Consider the following 19,646-nt stretch of genomic DNA (forward strand, 5'->3'; position numbering starts at 1 on the left):
GACTCAATGCAGGAATTATCCCCTTAAGGCGCATTCACACCGAACGTGAACCGTGAGGCAGAGGCAGCCAGTTTTAATGCTAAGTCAGTGGTTCAGATGGGGTCTGGGGCAAATTGAAGCCCCACTGTGTGAATTGAGCGGTTCAGTTCGTAATGGTGGTGCTGCCAAAATTTAAATATCTGAAGTTTGACAGGTCGCTGCGTCGCATCTACCAATCAGGAACTCAGCTTCCCAGCCAGCAAGGCCTAGTGGGCCCCATAGAGTTTAAATGTGGGGACAAAATGTGGGCCCCAATTGGGCTTGTCCGTAGGTTCCGTGGTGCCCCAGCTGTGTTCGTCCACATTCTCTTAGGTGGCTATATTAGCCAGTCGCCCGGTGAACAGCGTGGCGAGTTCTGCTGCCCAGGGTCCGGCAAAGCAGGCAAGTGCTGAGGCCCAGGAGTCAGCAGAGCTAGCAAGGTCACTGTCCAGGCCTCCTGTCCCTATGACAGCGAAGCCAATGTGGGCAAACACAGCTGGGGCCACCACGGGAACTGCGGACAAACCCAATTGGGGCCCACATTCTCTGCCCACTTTCGAACCATGTGGGGCCCACTTGGCCTTGCTGGCTGGGTTTGGACACGTGATGTTTTCAGGGACTCCCGCGGCGGAGCTCACTCGCTCGATATGCCAGCAGGCAGAGAGTCACTGCGGGGGGGCAGAGGCTGCCGGCTCAGGCCTAATCGAGACATTAAAAAAAAAAAAAGGGGCTCCTAATTTTATCTATAGTCGCGGTCTTAGGTCCTGTGGCCCAATTTGAGCGTCGGGCGTGACATAAATTTGGCAGTAGTGCAATTTGAGCGGCACGGCGCAACTTTGGGGTAACATACTGCACTTCAAGAGTTAAAAAATCTGAAGTTTGGTGAGGTTGATACGCAGAGAGGGAAAGCATCTGTTTGTAAAAACCTTTTGTAACTGTAATAAGAGATTTATATGTCTGTAAAAATCCACGTTCTTAACATGAATATCGTGTCTCTGATCGGCAGGTCCACCGACTGGCTGACTGGTTGACTTGTTGAGAAGCGAAATAATGTACTTGTAACGTAGGTTTTGTCACTATAGCGTAATGAGCATGCTCCCAAGTGCCCGTGATGTTTCACACATTATGGACAAGCATTTTTTATAGAGTTACAAAACAGTTTAACACGTTAACACATTTCTAATTTCATAAATGTTTTTTATGGATGGACTTTTTTTTTTTTACAAAAACAGAATCTTTTTACAGACACACAAATCTCTCAAGTGTGTAATCTTTTTACAGATGGACAATACTTTAGCAGCAAATCTAAATTCTTTGTTGCCACTTTACAACCCTCCATACGACCCAAAAACCTGCAGCGCCCACATGGCTCCACCTCCTTCACATGTGACCACCACTGAAGGACCTTAGCGAACATACATAACTGCATTCTTTTCTCCTGTTTCAGGAAAATCAAACCCTGTGATCCGTAACCAAAATGTTTTCTTTGTCTTTTTTAAATGGTTCTACTTTAGAACCAAAACAAAACAATGCTTAAAGAGCGATAAAGAGCTTTGTCATTATACATGTTTTATACGGATACAAATAAAACAGCTTGAAGTACAAATTTTGTGCAGAAACTGTTGCCTTTTATGTATTTCTGCATCAATAATAACAGTATAAAGTATTGGATATGTGAATCTGTTAGGACAGCCTATCATAACAGGAAGGTGAGCAGTTCTTGCATCAATAAAATCCGAGTTTTAAACAAATTTTCTTCTGTTAAACGGTTCTCTATTCTCTCTTAAGGTGCAGTTCTTTAAGGAGGCTGTCGTGCTTAGATCTCTGTGGTTTAAGCTTTCGTGCTTAACGTGGTCTCGCGCAGTATTCACTGACTCATTACATTCTTCAGTGAGAGCTTTTCAGCCTGAGATGCAGCGTGCACTCTGCTGTGAAAAGTGAACACGTTGCATTAAGCACAAGAAATCACTGGAGCACAAACGATGAAAGCTGAGGGCGCTGTGAGGATGAAGAACATCTCGACATTTAAAAGTTCTTTATGGGTGGATAAGACCCAACATAGTCCATGAAATGTCGATCAAGTTGAAGCATTAACTGAATTAATTGCAGAAAGAAGTAATTGGCTAACCGTGTTTTTATTTTTTTACTTTTGACTATTTGCAGTTTAACCCTATAAATATCTCAGAACTGATCTGATCATCAGTCACGCTTTTTATGAAGAAAGATTCTGTTTCTAATTACTAAAGCAAACAGGTAGAAATGCAGGAAGTTTGCCCCAAAATCCTGTTACACCTGGATGTTAAAAGTTGGACCTAAGTAGGAGCAGGAATCAATTAAAAAAATTAACTAATTAATCGCAAACCTGAATTGCAATTAATCGCTATAATTTTGTTTTTGTGGTTTTGCCAACCATTTATTATCACAGTATAAAATCACACACAAAACTCTACATTTAGAACATTTATTTTTAATTAGTGCAGACAATCGATTACAAAAAAAAAAATCTCACCTTTGTGTTGGGATTAATCGCGATTAATCGCAACGTTTTACCAGGTAAAAGTCATTTTTTCCAATATGGCTCCAGATCATAGATCAAATAATCCATTTTTAGTGAAAAACTCATCAAAAACACAAAAGTAAAGTACTAAAAACTGATTGAATACTTATCTCTTTTGTAAGTGACCTTGGTATAATGAAGCCTGGACCGCCTAGTTAAAGCGAAGGACTGTTTCTTCGATTCATTTGCATTAATGTAGTTAATTCTTTTTGATTAATTAATGTTCATAGCACTAGATTTAAGACATGAGTCTAAAATACAAAAAAGAAAAAAACACACACACACTTTATTCACACTGTAACTATTAGTAAAACTAAATGATTAATCTTTTCAATTGTTTCAAAGCAGCAGCTCCTCTGGTGGATGATCTGAGCACAGAAGCTTTAAGGTTCTCATGGGTGTTGCATATCTCTTTTGGAGTCCACAGTTGTCATTTTGGTGCCATTCTACTGAATTTACACTTACAAAGTTCTGCCTCTCCAAATAGTTAAACCCTTTTGTTTATACTTTGAAATAAAATATTCTGTCATGTTGAACGGCTGGGGTTAAAAATGTAAGACTGAAGAATGCGAAAATGCAGGTAATTTAACATAATTATTACAGATCTTTCATCATTTTATTTTTTTGTTAACCGGTTAGTGAAAAACTGAGCTAAAAGGATGAAGCTATTGGTAGCAAACGTCTTCTTAAAAAGTTTAAAGTCTAGTATCTCTGGAGAACAGGAACCCTGTTACAAATACATTTGCAAGAATAAAGCTGTAACATTTAAAAGTTTTAATTTTATGAGAATTAAAGTCGTCGTAGTTTGAGAAAAAAGTTTACAAGGATACACTCACACAATTAAGAACAAGTCGACATTTTACAATAATAAAAATGATAATTTAATAAGTTTTGAATTAATAATTTTTGAGGTCAGTAATACATTTATGAAACAAAATTCTGTTTACCAAGAAAAACATAAATACAAACAAAGAAGAACCAATATTGTGTTTCAGTTTGGAAGAAGTACAGCACATTGCAGACGGCTACTTTAGCATTAAGGAAATACATTTTTTGTAGAGTCAGCATTGTATAATTATAAGCATAAGGACATTGCAGGAAACTGGGCCTCTTCAGATGAAGATTCTTGACCCATAAGGACTGGATTTCCGGCTTGCACCCCATTTACGCCGTCATGACTCTGCTTCAGGGGTGGGCAAACTACGGCTGTTAAACTGTTCAATCTGGCCCACCAAACTAGAATAAATTATATTGATAGTCCTTAATAATGTCTCATTTTTCCTGTAATTCTGATGTCTTCACATAGACGGTGCACTATAAATACATTGACTTTGTTTAGGTGCAGAAAGTTGTTCTGCATTCATGTGATGTTGGGAGATTTGTTGATTTTTCTGACATTCATGTGTGTGTTTTTTGGGGTTGGTCAGTCATTCCAACACCACATGAACACAACATTTATCCAACATTACATACATCCCTGAAGGACATCAACCAATTGGTGCAATTAAAATGAAAACAAAAGTCATAGTTTTGAAATTAAATCTCTGTTTTAAAATATATTTGTTAGTTTTCAATCAAAATTAAAGCATTTATTTTCCAGATTCCATGTTCTTTCCCTTATGAGGTAGATTACTAAACACTCTCGTCTAATTTTAGAACCCTTTGTGGCTCACGAGTCAAAAAGTTTGGCCACTCCTGGTCAAAATTATGAAGTCCAAATTCATTCTGGCATGTGGATTTGTACAATAAATGAGAAAAGTTGCATTACCTGCAATAATGCTAGTGGGAATGATGAAAGTAGTTGCTAAAAATGGCGACAAAATTTACTTTAATTGCAGTAGGGATTCACTGAAAATGCAAAAACTATTTGCAAAAAGTTAAATTTGCTAAGACTGGAAACTTAGTTAAAGAACTATGAAAGAGCGCTGAAGTTGACCTAAATTTCTGAAAATATTGTAGTAAAATTGATTAAAAATACCTTATACGAACCAATTTTGCAATAACTTGTAGTGTGTTGCTTAAATAGCCCAAATTTAGCCCCCAAAAAAACCTCAGTAGATGCCAAATTACCCAAAAAAACTAGCACATTGCTTTGTTACTAGCTAAACTCCAAAACAGCCTTTAATTCCTCAGTAAACTAAATTAGTCAAAAACATTAGCTAAAATATTAGCTAAGCTCGATTTTTTTATTACAACAAAAGATGGAAACATTACCCATGAATATATTCAAAGGTTTGTTGCTAATCTACTTAAAATTTTGAAATATGAAGACTTTCTCATTCATTTCCTATGGGGCATATTTTGCTCAATATTTAAAAAACTATACAGTTTATAAATACCAAAAATACAAGCAGTAATGTCCTGATACCAGGATTGATGAAATACTTGAACGTGTGATTGAGTTTTTCTTGGTGAAAAACGTCCGGTAAGGAGCAGGAGAATCACTATAGTATTCACACTATCATAATAATAAAGAGAAAATAAATAGCTGTTTTGATGGATCTCATTGGATAACTAGTCTTTATTTTTGAAAAAGCATGACCTTTTCCTTGATGTTTCCTTTTTTTCATAAATATACGTCTTTATTTTCATAGTAATAGAATTTATTGCTTCTTATTTTATCCATCTTATACTGAGAGATGTAAACTTTAATCAAACGGTTTAAAGGCTCTTGGACGGTTAAGTTAAGAACCCACACAAACCAACACATTTCTTTAATGAATCTTTCTTGCTTCTGTTGGATGACTTTTTGTTGAAAACAAAAATCTTTTATCAGGTCTAAATTGTAATGACACAGATGACTCTCTGTTGTTCATCACTGCCTGTTCCTGGATTTTTCTCATTAAGACGTCTCAGTTCTGACAGTTTATTCACCAGCATCACTCTTAGATCTCTTTTTTCTTCACAAAAACCTTAAATTGGGTTATAAAAATTCTCTATAAGGACACACGTGCAGCTGCTGTGCCACTAGGGGGCCTGACTCTTCTTTGTGCAAAGCCTGGTATGCGGTGGATTACAGAGGTTATTGTTCTTCGCTCCTTTGCAGCATGGGAGCAGAATAAGGCGAGATCTGCAGAGAAGGTTTATCAAAAGCATCGCTGCTGTTTTGTCCCTTCTGGTCTGGATTCATTCTTCCAGTCAATGTGCATGACTGTACATACTTTGCTTATCTGGAGAATGCAGTCCTTTCATCGCCGCCTCAAACAGTCCGTCTGTCCCTGTTTACCACTTTCCCGGCCGCCCGCACTCTTGACCCGCTGACCTTCGCGTGATGCCTGGCAGCCCGGCTTCTGATGTCCACGACATCATGAGTCACAATGAGTCCACCGGCACCTCACGCCCTACTGTCCATTGTCCCGCTGACTGTGAGCGCCCTTGTTCTGACGGAGGACGGCGCTGACACGGCACGCTTCCTCTGTAAATGAGAAACGGGAGCGGGGAGTCGCTCTGAAAGCACGGCCCTTGTTTGTCCACCACGTCAGACGCTGAGCTGATTCGACCCTCTGACAGAAGCTTCTGGAGACAAAGGCGCCGCGTCTCCACAGAACGATGGCGGTCATTGTCTCTCTTTGCATGTAATCATCTCTCAGTTGAAAGACTATTTGGCAATTTAACATTTCATTAGCCTGTTTATCTCACTTTTTAAGCCTTATAGTCAAATGCATTTTGAGGTGAGTGCAGGTGTGTCCTGCAGTTTCCTTCAGGCTTTATGAAAATGGAACATTCCATTGTTGTGTCTGGTAGTTTTTTTTAAGTATTCATTAGGAAAATATAAGTAGTAGACACTGATGACGTATGCGTGATGTCTAGTCATTAGTGAAGTACGAATACTGGCCTTATGCTGACCACGTGTGTATGCTGCATTGACTGTATATATAGAACTGGACCGAAGGACCCCTCCTCCTCGCGTATCAAACAGGACATATCCCAAAAAGCCAAAATCCCATAAACTTCTACTGAGAATTAAAGAACTATTATTCTATTCTTCAGAATAACCATTCTTGCTCTGCGACGTCTCTTTAAGATGTTCTTGATAATCCAATTTTTTCATGATGTTTTTATTGTATGAAATGTTATTCAAGCTATGAACGGACCAATCAGATGCCTCAGTAAAAGTAGGTGGCCTCGCGTTGAACGTTCGAAGCATTTGATTGGGTCTGGCCTTCTAACATGATCACTACTGATTAGTGGTTGCCATGGAAATGGTAGTCAGGCTTACTGAGGATGTCTGGTTCCAACATGGCGACGGACATATTGTAGTAAAATGGCGACTGATTTGGCTGCGTTCGGCTGGAACTGGATGTAAGTCATTTTGAATGGGTGACGTCTCTCTTACTCAGTCCAGTTCTCTATATACAGCCAATAGTATTCTGGGTGTTCTCGTACTGTGTCTGTAGGAAGTCCAAATAAACTGCACTCGGATTGTCTGATTTTCTTGTTTCTACCCGTCAGGCTGCACACAAGGAACGTACTTGTGCTCACTTATCACATGAACCGCCCAAACAGGATCTTTGTGCAGTCTGCAGCAGGGGGATGTGTAAACTGTATATCACCATATACATTATACTATATCACAATTATGACGTATATCACAATATACCACAGTTTCAATTATTTTCTGAAAAAATTTACAAAAATGTAATTACTTACTTTTTTCTGGCTTTGTTTTTTCAAATACCATGTAACTGAATCCTTACAAATGAGGAACATGTTTTAAAGTGCACAACAATTTCAAGTTTCTTGGAAGGAAAACACATTTTTGCTTTATCTAAGCCTTTTTGTGATCCAAACATGGAGCTGAATAAACAAATTATTTGATTTAGCTGGATTAACCCACAGAAACAGGTTTTAGTAAAACCACAACACTTGATTTGTTCAAATAGGAAATCAAAGACAACATGTATGTACTAATGTAATTACTTCTTTTTTTTTCCATTTCAACAAAGCAACAAAAAAGAAAACCAACTTCTACATTCTTTAGAATAAACACACACACACACACACACACACATATATATATATATATATATATATATATATATATATATATATATATATATAGTATGTACAGAAGAACTCTTAAGAAACAACAATATATTTCTCATTAAACAGAGAACAATATATTTACAGTATATTCCATGTATAGAAGCAATATTTATCAGTGCATTGAAATACTCCAAGTATTACCGTTATCTTATATTAAAATATACTAACCCATGTATTGTGATATATTGCTCTCTGTACTGAAATATGGTGTATTATAAATATATTTATTAAAAAATAGGTTAACTATCCATATATTGCAATATATTTCAAAAATATATGGGTAAATGACATATTTAGATACTGTATATTTCTTAATATATTGACAGTATATTTACATATATTTTCCAGTATATTGCTATATATTTTTGTTTCATGAGGGAACAATCACCATAACCATTAGGTCTCAGTAGGAAGGAAATTTAGATCAGAATGAGTCTGATTGGGTCAGATTATTGCGATTGGCGTTTGCAGACCTATTTATTCTGATTAGACGTTTATTCCGATTACTTGTCTCCATGTAAACACATCTAGTGTTCTTTACATGTAACCCTTAGAGGGGTCATGGGTACCGATGACTACCATAAATACCGGGGGATTTAATCATTGAATAACCCCAATCCAAGCCTTAATCTTGAGGAACGATGCAAGCAGCCGTTTTTAGAGCTTAAATGAAACCCACAATCTGCCAGCAACAACCCTCCTCCAGCGGTCCACTGAGCTGCCTGTCAGCCCTGAATGAGTCTTTCTAAAGCGTATACTTTGTCCATCTGTAACTGTGCGTTTCGTTAGATATGAGCGTTTGACAGATTCCATCAGACACGTTGGTTTGATCCTGAGTTATACCTTAACTCTCTGGGACGATTCAGTGTCTTTTGTTATGGAAATCCGGCATCCTGCGGCCGCGTGTCCTTTGAAGGACTGAGCAGAGGAATCACTGGAGGTGTCACAGAAACAAAGATCGACCCCTCCCTTGTCAAACTAAAAAAAAAAATCTAGCTTGCTGCCACGACATACAGAGAATTGCCCCAATTTCTCTCCCTTTATATCAGATGCGATACTTTTCAAGTCGAAGCTTTTGTAGCGTATACCACATGCGATTTGGGCTCTTGTGCGGCGACACAAACTTTGTGACTTTTTGATATCTTGGTGAGCGCTGTCTGACAACTTTCTCTCACTCACGCTCTGCTTCCTTTTTCTCTCCCCACCAAAAACGCGCCGCCTCTGTTCCATCGATTGATTAGCATACATCAAGCCCCTGCTCGTCATGGCAAAGCTTCATTTGAATCTTCTGTACTTCCTGCGTGTCTTTCAACCAGCAGCTGTCAGCCACATCAACGCCAGGCATGCTCTGCGTCAGACAAAGTTAAATTGAAGCTCTCTCTAACACTATATATAGATAAAATGTCACTTCTATCGAGAGACACGGCACCTTCCAAGTCCTCAATATGGAGCGCTTCATCATGAGTAAAAACTTTGAGATTGGAGAAGGGAGAAAAGATGAAACGGTTACTTCCTTCTTCCTGTTTTGAGAGAGAAAGAAAGAAATGATTCTAAAGTGGGTGTAAGCGTTTAAGGGGCTTGCTTTTTGATCTGCCTGTCCATCAACAGAAGCGAAGAGCACCTGCTGATGCTTCTGATCGTTAGATGCCCTCAAAGTGTCTCAAAGTCTCTTTGTTATCGCAGGGCGCGTCGATTAAAAGGAGGAGTATCATTTATTCATTTTGCCATTGAGCGAAGAAAATAATAATAAAAAAAAAGATGCCAGAGCTTAGCTTTCATTTTCGTCAAACTCTTGAGGTGCCGTGATGAAGTCAGCTTTCTTTTGAGAGACAAGCCGAGCGGAGGTAGAAAGAAAGATGTTTCGGCTTTTTTTTGTTGCAAATTTAAAAAAACCCGATGTGATCTTTCAGATAAAGGAAACGGTGTTCAAACTTTTTTAAACTTTCTTTTTTTACGGCGCGATGAGAATTCAGAGAGTTTTGTCTAACAAGGTGAAACAAAGCCGCTGAAATCTGTTACTTTTACTGCTTCTATCCTCATTTTGTACGGAGCGAGAACACGGAGCGATTAGGTCTACCTTTATTGGGATATGTTGAGCTGATTGTGCCTCAATCAGCCCACTCCATATGTGTCTGCTGCCTCATTTCACTACGAAGACAAAACCCTTTTCATCTTCTTCCCATTATCTGATTCTCTAACTTTCCTCTTAGTTTGGAAGTCCCTTCCATTCCTACAGTGTCGCTTCTTCTTCTTCTTCTTCTTCTTTTTCATGTTTCAAATGCTCGATCCTGTTGCGAGGTTTCTCTTTGATGTTGAAAAGTTCCTTTTAAGCCCAAAGTTTGTGCCGTCTTCACTTTTCAGCCTTGCAAGATGAATATCGGCGGGACAAAGCGCAGAAAGGAAAGGCTTCTGACGAGACTTCTGAAGGCCCAGGAGCTCGTCCCGTCTCTTCCGTTGGCTGTTCTCCTGTTGCTGAAAAGCCTGTGAATCAAATGCAAACGAAGGAAGTCGGTCTTTTTATGGTGGATCAGTGAGGCCCTTGTGGAGAAGCAGCTCTGCTCAGGTTTTTCTGCACTTTTGAAAAATGAAAAATTGGTGCATTTGCTCGTCTGTTATCAGAGCTGCTGAAGAAGTGGTAAATACATAACCTGGACTGATGCGGAGTTTATCCAATTCAGTTTGCATGACTTAAAGAGCACTTATAGACTTATTAAATCTAGGATAGGAATTTTAAAAGATCCACTCTGATGAAAACAGTGTTTTGAACATTTTCTTGTGTATGGATGGGTTGATAAAATCGATTAATTGATCTAACATGCTAACATTTAATGGGATTCCCCATAGGACGGCTAATGCTAACCTTTCGGTCGACCTACACATACACTGCTAACTAAATGAACGTCGTTATAAACTCACAGCATGAATTTTACCGATTCTTTTAAGGAAATATTTTTTAAAGTAACCACTTGTGGTCTAAAACTGTGTTTTTTGCTCATACTTTCTTCTTCAGAACACGTGTCAAAGGCATGGCCCGGGGGCCGGATCGGGCAAACGGGGTGATTATATCCGGCCCCTCCAGATAATTTTATATTTTTGTTTATAACGGCCCGATGTGTTCTTGTGCTGGTAACATATTCCAACACAGTCTCATTCCCGACTCGTCACATATTGACACATGGTTAAGGACCTTCCATGTCAAAATTTTACGTTTTGGTTGTCCAAAACTCGTTGTTTTTTGACGTCTCCTCAACCTCTGGGCCCCAAATCGGTACCGGACTGGTACTAGGACATGGGCCGCACCGATATCCTAACCTTAACCTGGGACCGGACAGTACCGGGTGTCGATCAGCACTGGTTTTGGACGCGGTACCAGATGCGGACCAGGCTGGGGTTAGGGCTCCGGAATGGGGTACCGGCCGCATCCAGAGGTTTGGTCCACATTAAAAAGTTACGTTTTTAGAGTTTTAAAAATTTAGTTTTAAGTATGTTCAGATGTTTATCCTGTTTGACCTGTGACCTGAGATGTGTTTTGGATTTTGGCTCCCTGTGTGGTCGAGTTTGGCACCTCTGTTCTAGAATAAGGTGTAATGCTACAGAGCGATCGCCACCTAGTGGCCAAACTGAAACTGGAGAGGCATGTGAACTGTATCAGATTAATATAAAAAATCTTGCAAACATATATATATATATATATATGTGTGTGCGTGTGTGTGTGTGTGTGGGGGGGTGTTCTTGTACCTCAGGAAAGGTGGTCCCCGCAAGTGATGACTACAAAATTGGTACCCACAGAGCATGGAAACGAGTATGTGTGTGTGTGTATAGGGGTGGATGTGTGTGTGTGTACATATATACATATACATATAGTATATATATATATATATATATATAAAAAAACGTACATATACATAAACTCAAAATTGAATGGATTTAAAGAATCAAGAGAGAGAGAGAGAGAATTGGAATCAAATCGATCCAGACTTTGGTGAATCGAATAGAATTGATTTTGTAAGTTATTAGCGATACCCAGCACCATTCTTCTAGAAAAGAAGAGAATAGAAGCTTTAATAATCCTGATGGAAATCTAAGAGCCGCTAGCTGCTTGCAATTATCACACAAACATAAAAAAACAAAAAAAGTCATTAAAACCTAAAGAACAATAAAAAACATCGTAGTTAAAAAAGTAAAAATATTAATTAAAATTATAATAAATCCATAATATATTTAGAAAACAAAACCTAATACAATTAAAACCATAAAACAGACAGTATTCTGCTGATGAAGACGGGGGATCGCTCATGATGACTCTGAATTTGGCAAGATAGTTAAGCTCAAAATTGCAATTCTAAATATTTCTCTATTCAAATTGTTGGAGCAGACAAAGAAAAAAAAATACATTGTTTGAAAAAGAACTTATTTGTGACAAAATACACAGGGTGAGCTGTAACAGAGAGCTCTCAGCAAGAGGCAGGAGGGGAATTTTTATTGAACTACTGCTCCTGCAGAAACTGTAGAAAATGATTTCAGATTTTACCTAAAAACAGTATAATTGTAATTTAAAGACCACTGGGAACGCTTTTCCAACAGATCAAAGGATGGCAGTGGGTCTTTAAGCAGACGGGAGCTTCTCTTTCGGGCTGGAGCCCTCTGGTCAATCTGAAATCGGTGTATTTTGGTGCAGAGGATCTGGGGGTGCAGTTTCAAGAATTGCTCTGTGGGGGGGCAGCCTGAGGAAAAAGCAGACCTCTGTGCAGATAATCACCCAGGGCCTCTGTAAACCGCGGTGTTTATGCATTGTAAATTGTGAAAAGGAAAGCTTTAACATTGTGCGCCGTATGTATTTCAAGGCTTTGAACATTGGATGGAATCCGGATTTCACCCACACAACCGCAGGCTCTTGCCTCTTGACTGAAATATCATTCAGATTTCAAAGAGATTTTTTTTTTTTTTTCTTGAAGAACCATTTTCAAGCAGCTTCCATGCATTTTTTTGCTGCAGAGTCAGAAGCCTTCAGCCAGCAGCTTCACAGCAGCCTGCTTTTGTGTTTTTACTGACCAGGCACTTTCCAACGACGGCCTTGAAAGACGTGGCTTATAGCTGCCTTCAAAAATCCAAAGAGGACATAAAGTAATCCCCCAGTCCTCCTCCTCCCTAAAGCACACTCCAGTTAACAAAAGAGCAGCTTATGCAAACACTCAGTGGGGCACATTTACCGGTAAACGTTGTGTCAACCTTTCTTTAATCTTTGAAGCAGTTAATAAGAAAGATTTTTGGCAAGATTGCAGTTGTCACACCGGTTATCTCTTCCCCACACTGTAATTCGCTCCTCGTGTAACACGCCTCCTCCTTTGATCTGTGCTTTCGAAACCTTGTGCTTCAACCTGTTTTCCCACTCGCCGTTTGAAGACCAGTAATTCACTTGATGATATCATTACGCACAAATCCAACTGAAGTTTCACCCTCTCATTGCATCCGAAGCAACTCGTCGACCTCTGTCACCGCCGGCCTGTCAGCGAACTTGTTTGTGTTGTTTGTCATTTTTCTCCTTTAGAGTCCGGACTCTGTTTCAGACTCTAATATGATGCTTGTTTATGTTTATGTTTGTTGTGATTCTATGAGCAGTGAGGAAAACAAGGTAAAAGGAAGAAGGAACGTACATTCTTTAGACAAAAGCCTTCCAGCAAGGAAACTAAAGTTTCCGCTTTGAGTCCTGGTACTGACAAAGTATTTGTCCCCAATGGAATTTTATATCTTTTTGCTTTCATGTTTTGTCACTAAAGATAGCCTCACATTCAGCCAAGATTACTTGGTTTATCTTGAAAAAAATATTTCCAAACATATCCTAAAACTTTTTTTAAAGAAGTACAGTATTTGCACCCCCATAATTAAGTAACTGGTTCTTGAGGAAGATGATCGATACAATACAGGCGGTTTTTCAAAGTGGTAAGAAAATATATTTTTAAAAACCCAAAGATATCAGATTTCCATCTCTGGTTTTCCATAGATAGATCCAGAGATTCTTGCGACATCATTTTCACTTTTTTTTTTCTTTTTAGAATTTGATTTGGAATATTTCAAGCAATCAAAACAGGTCTCAATGTTATTTACATCCACAGGATTTCCTGTAGACCTGAGAAAAGCTTCAACCTGTTGCTCCACAGTTTTCCTTCTGTTCTGGAGATCAGAACCATTAGCATTAGCTCAGTTAGCTTTAGCTGTGTTAGCCTTAGACTGGAGTTTGTAATCCAGTAATGATAACGTTGATCATCTTGATGTGTTGTTTCAAGTCATCCACTTGTTCATTCTGGATTTGAAGTCTCTTCAGGTCGCTGCAGTAGCGGCAGTAGCAGATTCTTCATGACTTTAACGTTTCCTGTCACGTCTTCAAGTGCTTTTTTAATGTCTTCGTTTTCACTTGTCGCATGGTCGCTCTCTTTTTTGGAGTAATTTAATATAATATGTCTGACATGGTAAGTGGTGCAGAGGTAGAGCGGTCGACCTCTGATTAAAGTATTGTAGGTTTTCTTCCCACCTTGCCCGTCTATGAGTCCAATGCCTCGTTTCCATTGGGCGGTCTGGACTGGACCGGTCCTCTCCTGGCCAGTTTAGAATGGTCCGGGCAATTCAAGCAAGCCTCCCTGCTTTGACGCCTGTCAAATTTACTGTTCAACAGCTTGACGCTCCAGAAGAATCGCCAAAGTTCTTCTGGAATTGATTTGTTGTCACATCATGGATTTGGTTGAGCGAGTATCTTGGGTTTATATGTTTTAGAGAACTCTACAGAGTCACTGGCAGCACTCACGGCGGATCTCTGTGTTGACGGGAAGCTAACCGCCAGCGGCCAACCAGGAACCCGTAGACTGGGCAGTAGACCTCGCTAGATCTTCCGGCCGCCTGGACAGCAGCGCTCGCCATCAGTTCTGCCGGAGCCTGAGCAGCGGCAACAACTATCAGCTCTGCCGGAGCTGGGGGAGCGGAGCTAACTAGCTCGCTAAGCTATCCACCGGCCAGCTGGCTAACATAGCCGTCCATCCATCTCAATGATCTCTGTGACGGGCTGACGATCTATCCAGGGTGTATCCCGCCTTCGCCAGTAACTGGGACAGATACTGGGAACTTAGCGGCATGGAAGATCATGAGGACAACCTTCAAATCGAGTCGCCATCTTGACTGTTTATTCCTACCATTTGATCTAGTCACTGAAAACATCACATGCCCAAAGCTGGGTCTCTGATTGGTTAATGCCTCGCGTCAAGCTCGCCGCTGAAATCGCGCCGCGGCAGATCACGTCTTTACATTGACTTAACATTGAGACTTGAAGCTTTCGCCACGCCTGCCGCGTTCCGTGTGAATGCCCATAAGAGGACTTATCCAGGTCTAACAGGATACTCATCTAACCGAATGTTCCTTTGTGTCTCGTCTCGTTAGTGATGTTGAATCATAACTGAATGAAATGAAGCCTTCACGCCTTCACTTCTTTCTTTATGACTTTTTAGATGAGTTGGAGAGGAATTAGGAAAAATTCCCACAAAAGTGTTGGAATTTTCCTTAATTCCTTCTGTTGCCGCTGTATTATTGGAGTGATTTTGGTCTGTTGGTCCCTTTGAGAAGGTTACCTTCTACTGTATCTTCTTCATTCAGTGATAATAACAAACCATAATCATCAGATTTAAATCTACACACTTTTTTTCCTCCACAACCTGATTTTCCTTGATTTTGATGGTTTCTTCAAATATGGTGTCATGTAGCTGTACAGTCGCCCCACATCATCACACTACCACCACCATGTTTCACTGTAGTTATAGTGTTCGTCCAGGTGTATTAAAATGTTTATTGTGCCTAGTCTATTTGTTGTAATGGAGTGAAACGAGAATCACACTTCCTCACTTGTTTTGCTGCTTTCTTTATGACTTTTTGAATGAGTTGCTGGTGGATTCTAAGAAGGTGATCTACTCTCTTGTCCAAACTGTATCTTATGAAATTAAATAAGAAAAAATGTCTTTTATTTTCTGTTGTCCAAGAAAAATATTCTAATCCAGAATGTTTTTCAATTGAAATATATTCATAATTTAGGAACACATGTTTTAATAGCTCAAACATTTGGTAACATATGAATTTTTGGCAGTTTTTAAACCTATCAATAAGAATTTTTCACTTATTTTTAAGAGGCTCGTTTTGCAGTGTAGAAATCTTCTAGTATTTCTCTTCAGATTGACACGCCTCAGTGAGTTTGTTTCAGTTTGCAGCATGATATGTTATTTTTTTTTTATCTTTTATTCTGCTTCTCTCTGTTAGAGTTTCTCTTTAAGTCATTACTTGATTCAACAGGTCTGGCTCTCATCATTTTTGGGTGTGGCAAGAGAAACTGAACACTTTCCAGAAAGATCTGGTTAACCACATCTTATTCATTACACAGGGTAATTATTTTGTACACAGACATACAAGTTTCTATGACTTTATTTCACTTTAAATAATGATTGAAAAACAGATTGCTGTATTATCTCAGCATATCTCAAAGCATGTCTGCAACTTTAGAGGCAGAAAACGAGCAGAAATACTTTTGAAGGTGGTCCAATCATGATAATTTAACAAAAATAAGGCAGAATTTAAAATTTCTTTCTTCTTTATACCCTCAACTGAACTCAAAGTTGGCTTGAATTGAATCGCTAATGTAACAAAAAGTGTTTTTTTGGACTGATGTACATGATTTACATTATTCTCCAGAAATATTTCCAAAATCCCAGGAATGCTGTGAGGAAACAGACGAACTGTGGACATTTGTGAACCCTAGTAATGATTTGTATTGTGTATAAAAGCTGGTACGATGGTGTTTCATGACATTTCAGCTGAAACTAGGCTCTCAAAGGAAACATGATCAGTTTTGTCTGTGGAATGTCTCAGCAAGAATGTGCAAAGTTTCTGAACTTTCACCTCCAGTAGTGCTGCTGAACTCAGGCATTCCTGCGCGCTCGATAACATGCAACCGGTGTTGACTCTCAGATGGGTGCCGTGTCATCCCATCCATCTCTAAATGCTTGTAACTGCAGTATTCTTGTCAGCCATTAAATTATTTCTTTTTTTCTCTTTTTTTGCAGGATATGCCTTAAATGTTGGACCTGTCACCACAACAACCCTACATTTTGTAAGTGCACCTTTTTGGTGATGAGTGAACTTGAGTTTGCTGAAAAAGAAAAAATGATGAGCATCTGGAGATTTTACTTTTGTTTTGTTTTTCATGGAAATATTGAGATGTCAAACTGTTTTAACTAATTTATTGTGTAAACTCTTAGTAATTATTCACACTACGGTGATCCTCCAGCTCCACTCTAAAGTTTTTGTGCACGTAAAAACTCAATAACACTTTTTGCAATTTCAGCAATTTGGTTTTTTTAAATGTTACTATTACTGTTTGTATTTTGGTATTTTTTTAAACTTTATATTTTTTTGAAATATTGAGCAAAATATGCCCCATATGAATATAATGAGAAAGCCTTCAAATGTCAACATTTTAGGTAGACTAGCAACAAGTCCTTAAATATATTCATGCCCATGTTTTCATCTTTTATAGTAATTTTCAAAAACATTTAGAGCTTAGCTAATATTTTAGCAACATGCTAACGTTTTTGGCTAATTTAGTTTACTGAGGAATTTTAGGCTATTGTGGAGCTTAGCTAGTATTTAAGCAATATGCTAGCTTTTTTGGCTAATTTGGCATCTACTGAAGTTTTCTTATGCTAATTTGGAGTTTAGCTAATATTTTAGAAAGATGCTAACGTTTTTGGCTAATTTGTTACCCACTGGACTTTTTTTTAGGCTAATTTAGATTTAAGCTTCTACTTTAGCAACAGGCTAATATTTTTGGCTAATTCAGTTTACTGAGGAATTTTTGACTGTATTTTTAGCTAGTATTTAAGCAACAAGCTAGCATTTTTGGCTAATATGGCATTTACCAAGGATTTTTGGGCTAATTGCAACACAATAAATGTTTTTGCAATATTGGCATGTATTAGGGATTTCTTTAGGCAGTTTTACTACATTTTTTTCAGAAATTTAGGTCGACTTCAACTCTCTTTCATAGTTTATTTAACAAAATTTCAAGTCTTTTCACAAATGTAACATATTAGCTTTTGCATTATCAATAAATCCCTGCAACAATTACAGTAAATTGCATCACCATTTTCAGCACAAAGCTTTAGCATCTCCAGCAACTACTTTCAGCAAAAATCATTCACACTAGCGTTATCGCAGGTAATGGAACTTTTCTAGTTCTTAATACTTTTTGAATTTGTTGGGATGCTGAAAAACTGGTACACAAACAAGGGTTTGTTGTTTTTTTTTCTTTTACCACCAGGACACATTTTTGTTTATTTCTTTTATTTTGGTATTTGGTGTTAAGCCGGTAAAGGCCTCCAGTCGCCACACCCCCCAGTTGCTGTGGGAGCTTCAAAATTAACGTGACTCGCATTAATAGCAAGCAGCCGTTCGCAGACAAAACCCAAGTTGTAATAAACAGGAATTATCCCTTTAGGTACGGGATGAGCTTGGAATTCTGGGATGGAAAACGTGCAGGGCTCCGATTAAAAGGGGCTCAAAGCTCACACACACACAAACATGCACACACAAGCCTCCAGTCCTCAGAGCTCCAGCTGCCCAGGGCTCTAAAGTCACGCTGTCCCAGTGTGATTGAAGGTCCAGCTGGTAGTCCAGCCCTTTTGATCTCCTTTTTCTTTTATGAGAAAGACAAACAGCGCCTCGTCGCCACCAACACTGCAGTGATTGATGCACACACATGCGCACATTGTGATCAGGCGTGTGTGGACACACACACATTTTCTTAATGGATGTATCTGTCGCTGTAATCGCTCCGCTAACGACCCGCTCAAACGCTGAATGGAACCCAAAAGGTGGAGCTAAATATAAGCAGAGTCTGAATTTTTAGGTCTGTTTCTGTTGATGGAAGCCTGAAGGAACTCTTGCATTCATTCTAGGTTTGTGTTTCTGGTAATGTCAAGTGTGGGAAAACATTCACGTCTCATGAAGTGAATGTTTTTCATCACAAACAGTCTAGTTTTCCTGCGTGGATTGATCTATAGTGCAGTCCACTGATGTTGTGGCGGCTGTGAGATCTCACAGTTTGAGATTTCTTGAGAGTTCTCAATTCCATTCAGTGTTTCTAATACATTTGTCCTTTAGTTTTGTGTTTTTAACTGTTTGGAAATGATAAAACAACAAAGGCAGACATCCAGAAATGTGTGGAGTCAATTTTTGGTTAAAAATGTGCTTGGTTTTGTGTCGCTCCGATTCAAAACGTGTCTAAAAAGTTTCCTCAGCAGTTTGACTATGTGTCAGAAACGTATCAAGTGGAAAAATCAGGAATAAGCAATGTAAATTAATCATTAAAAGGAGCAGAGAAACACACAAAAAAAACAATCATTTGTTGTAAATACATTCATTTTGGTGTTTTAACCCCAGTTACATAGGAGTTCATGACACAAACTCACATCCAAAGGAGACAAGAGCTGATGGTGAGTTGATACGTTCATACACAACAGAAACAGAACACAAAAACAGAAAGAAATGGATAGAGAATCATTCTTACTGACAGAAATGTATTACATTAATACACCCCTTTAACGACAAAGGACCCTGTGCCTTATATTATCTGAGGTATTTTGATTGAAAGGGTTTCTTCCTTTGGTCCAATTAGAGTTGAAGGTTTTGCGCTTGGATTTCAGAGAGCAGGACTTTTAGTCATTAAAGTTTCAGAGCAACCATTAGAAAAATCACAAAAAATCACTTTTTGGGTCAGTAATTGCAGATACACACTGACACATCTTTCAACAAGGCTGTGATCCATCAGAATAAAAGGGTTCTTTCCACATTGCCATGGTAACTATTTTGGTGGCAGCTTTGGAAAAAAAACTCAAGGTTTCTAATATATTTGCTAATTCCATGTCTTGTCTGGGTATCAGAAAAAAGTCAGACTGATATCCTGCAAAAAAAAAATATATATATATATATATATATA

General features: G+C 38.8%; 1 protein-coding gene across 4 annotated transcripts in view; it reads left to right on the forward strand.

The window, feature by feature from the left end:
• LOC112157132 (axin-2) overlaps positions 1 to 19,646 on the forward strand; it is a 125,654-nt gene that overhangs the window by 67,239 nt on the left and 38,769 nt on the right. For all 4 annotated transcript variants that reach the window (XM_036213787.1, XM_036213786.1, XM_036213782.1 and 1 more), the window contains exon 4: positions 16,714 to 16,760. The gene's annotated coding sequence lies outside the window, so the exon portion shown is untranslated. The remainder of the gene's footprint in view (positions 1 to 16,713; positions 16,761 to 19,646) is intronic.

Source organism: Oryzias melastigma, linkage group LG1, assembly GCF_002922805.2.
Source record: "Oryzias melastigma strain HK-1 linkage group LG1, ASM292280v2, whole genome shotgun sequence".
NCBI lineage: Eukaryota > Metazoa > Chordata > Actinopteri > Beloniformes > Adrianichthyidae > Oryzias > Oryzias melastigma.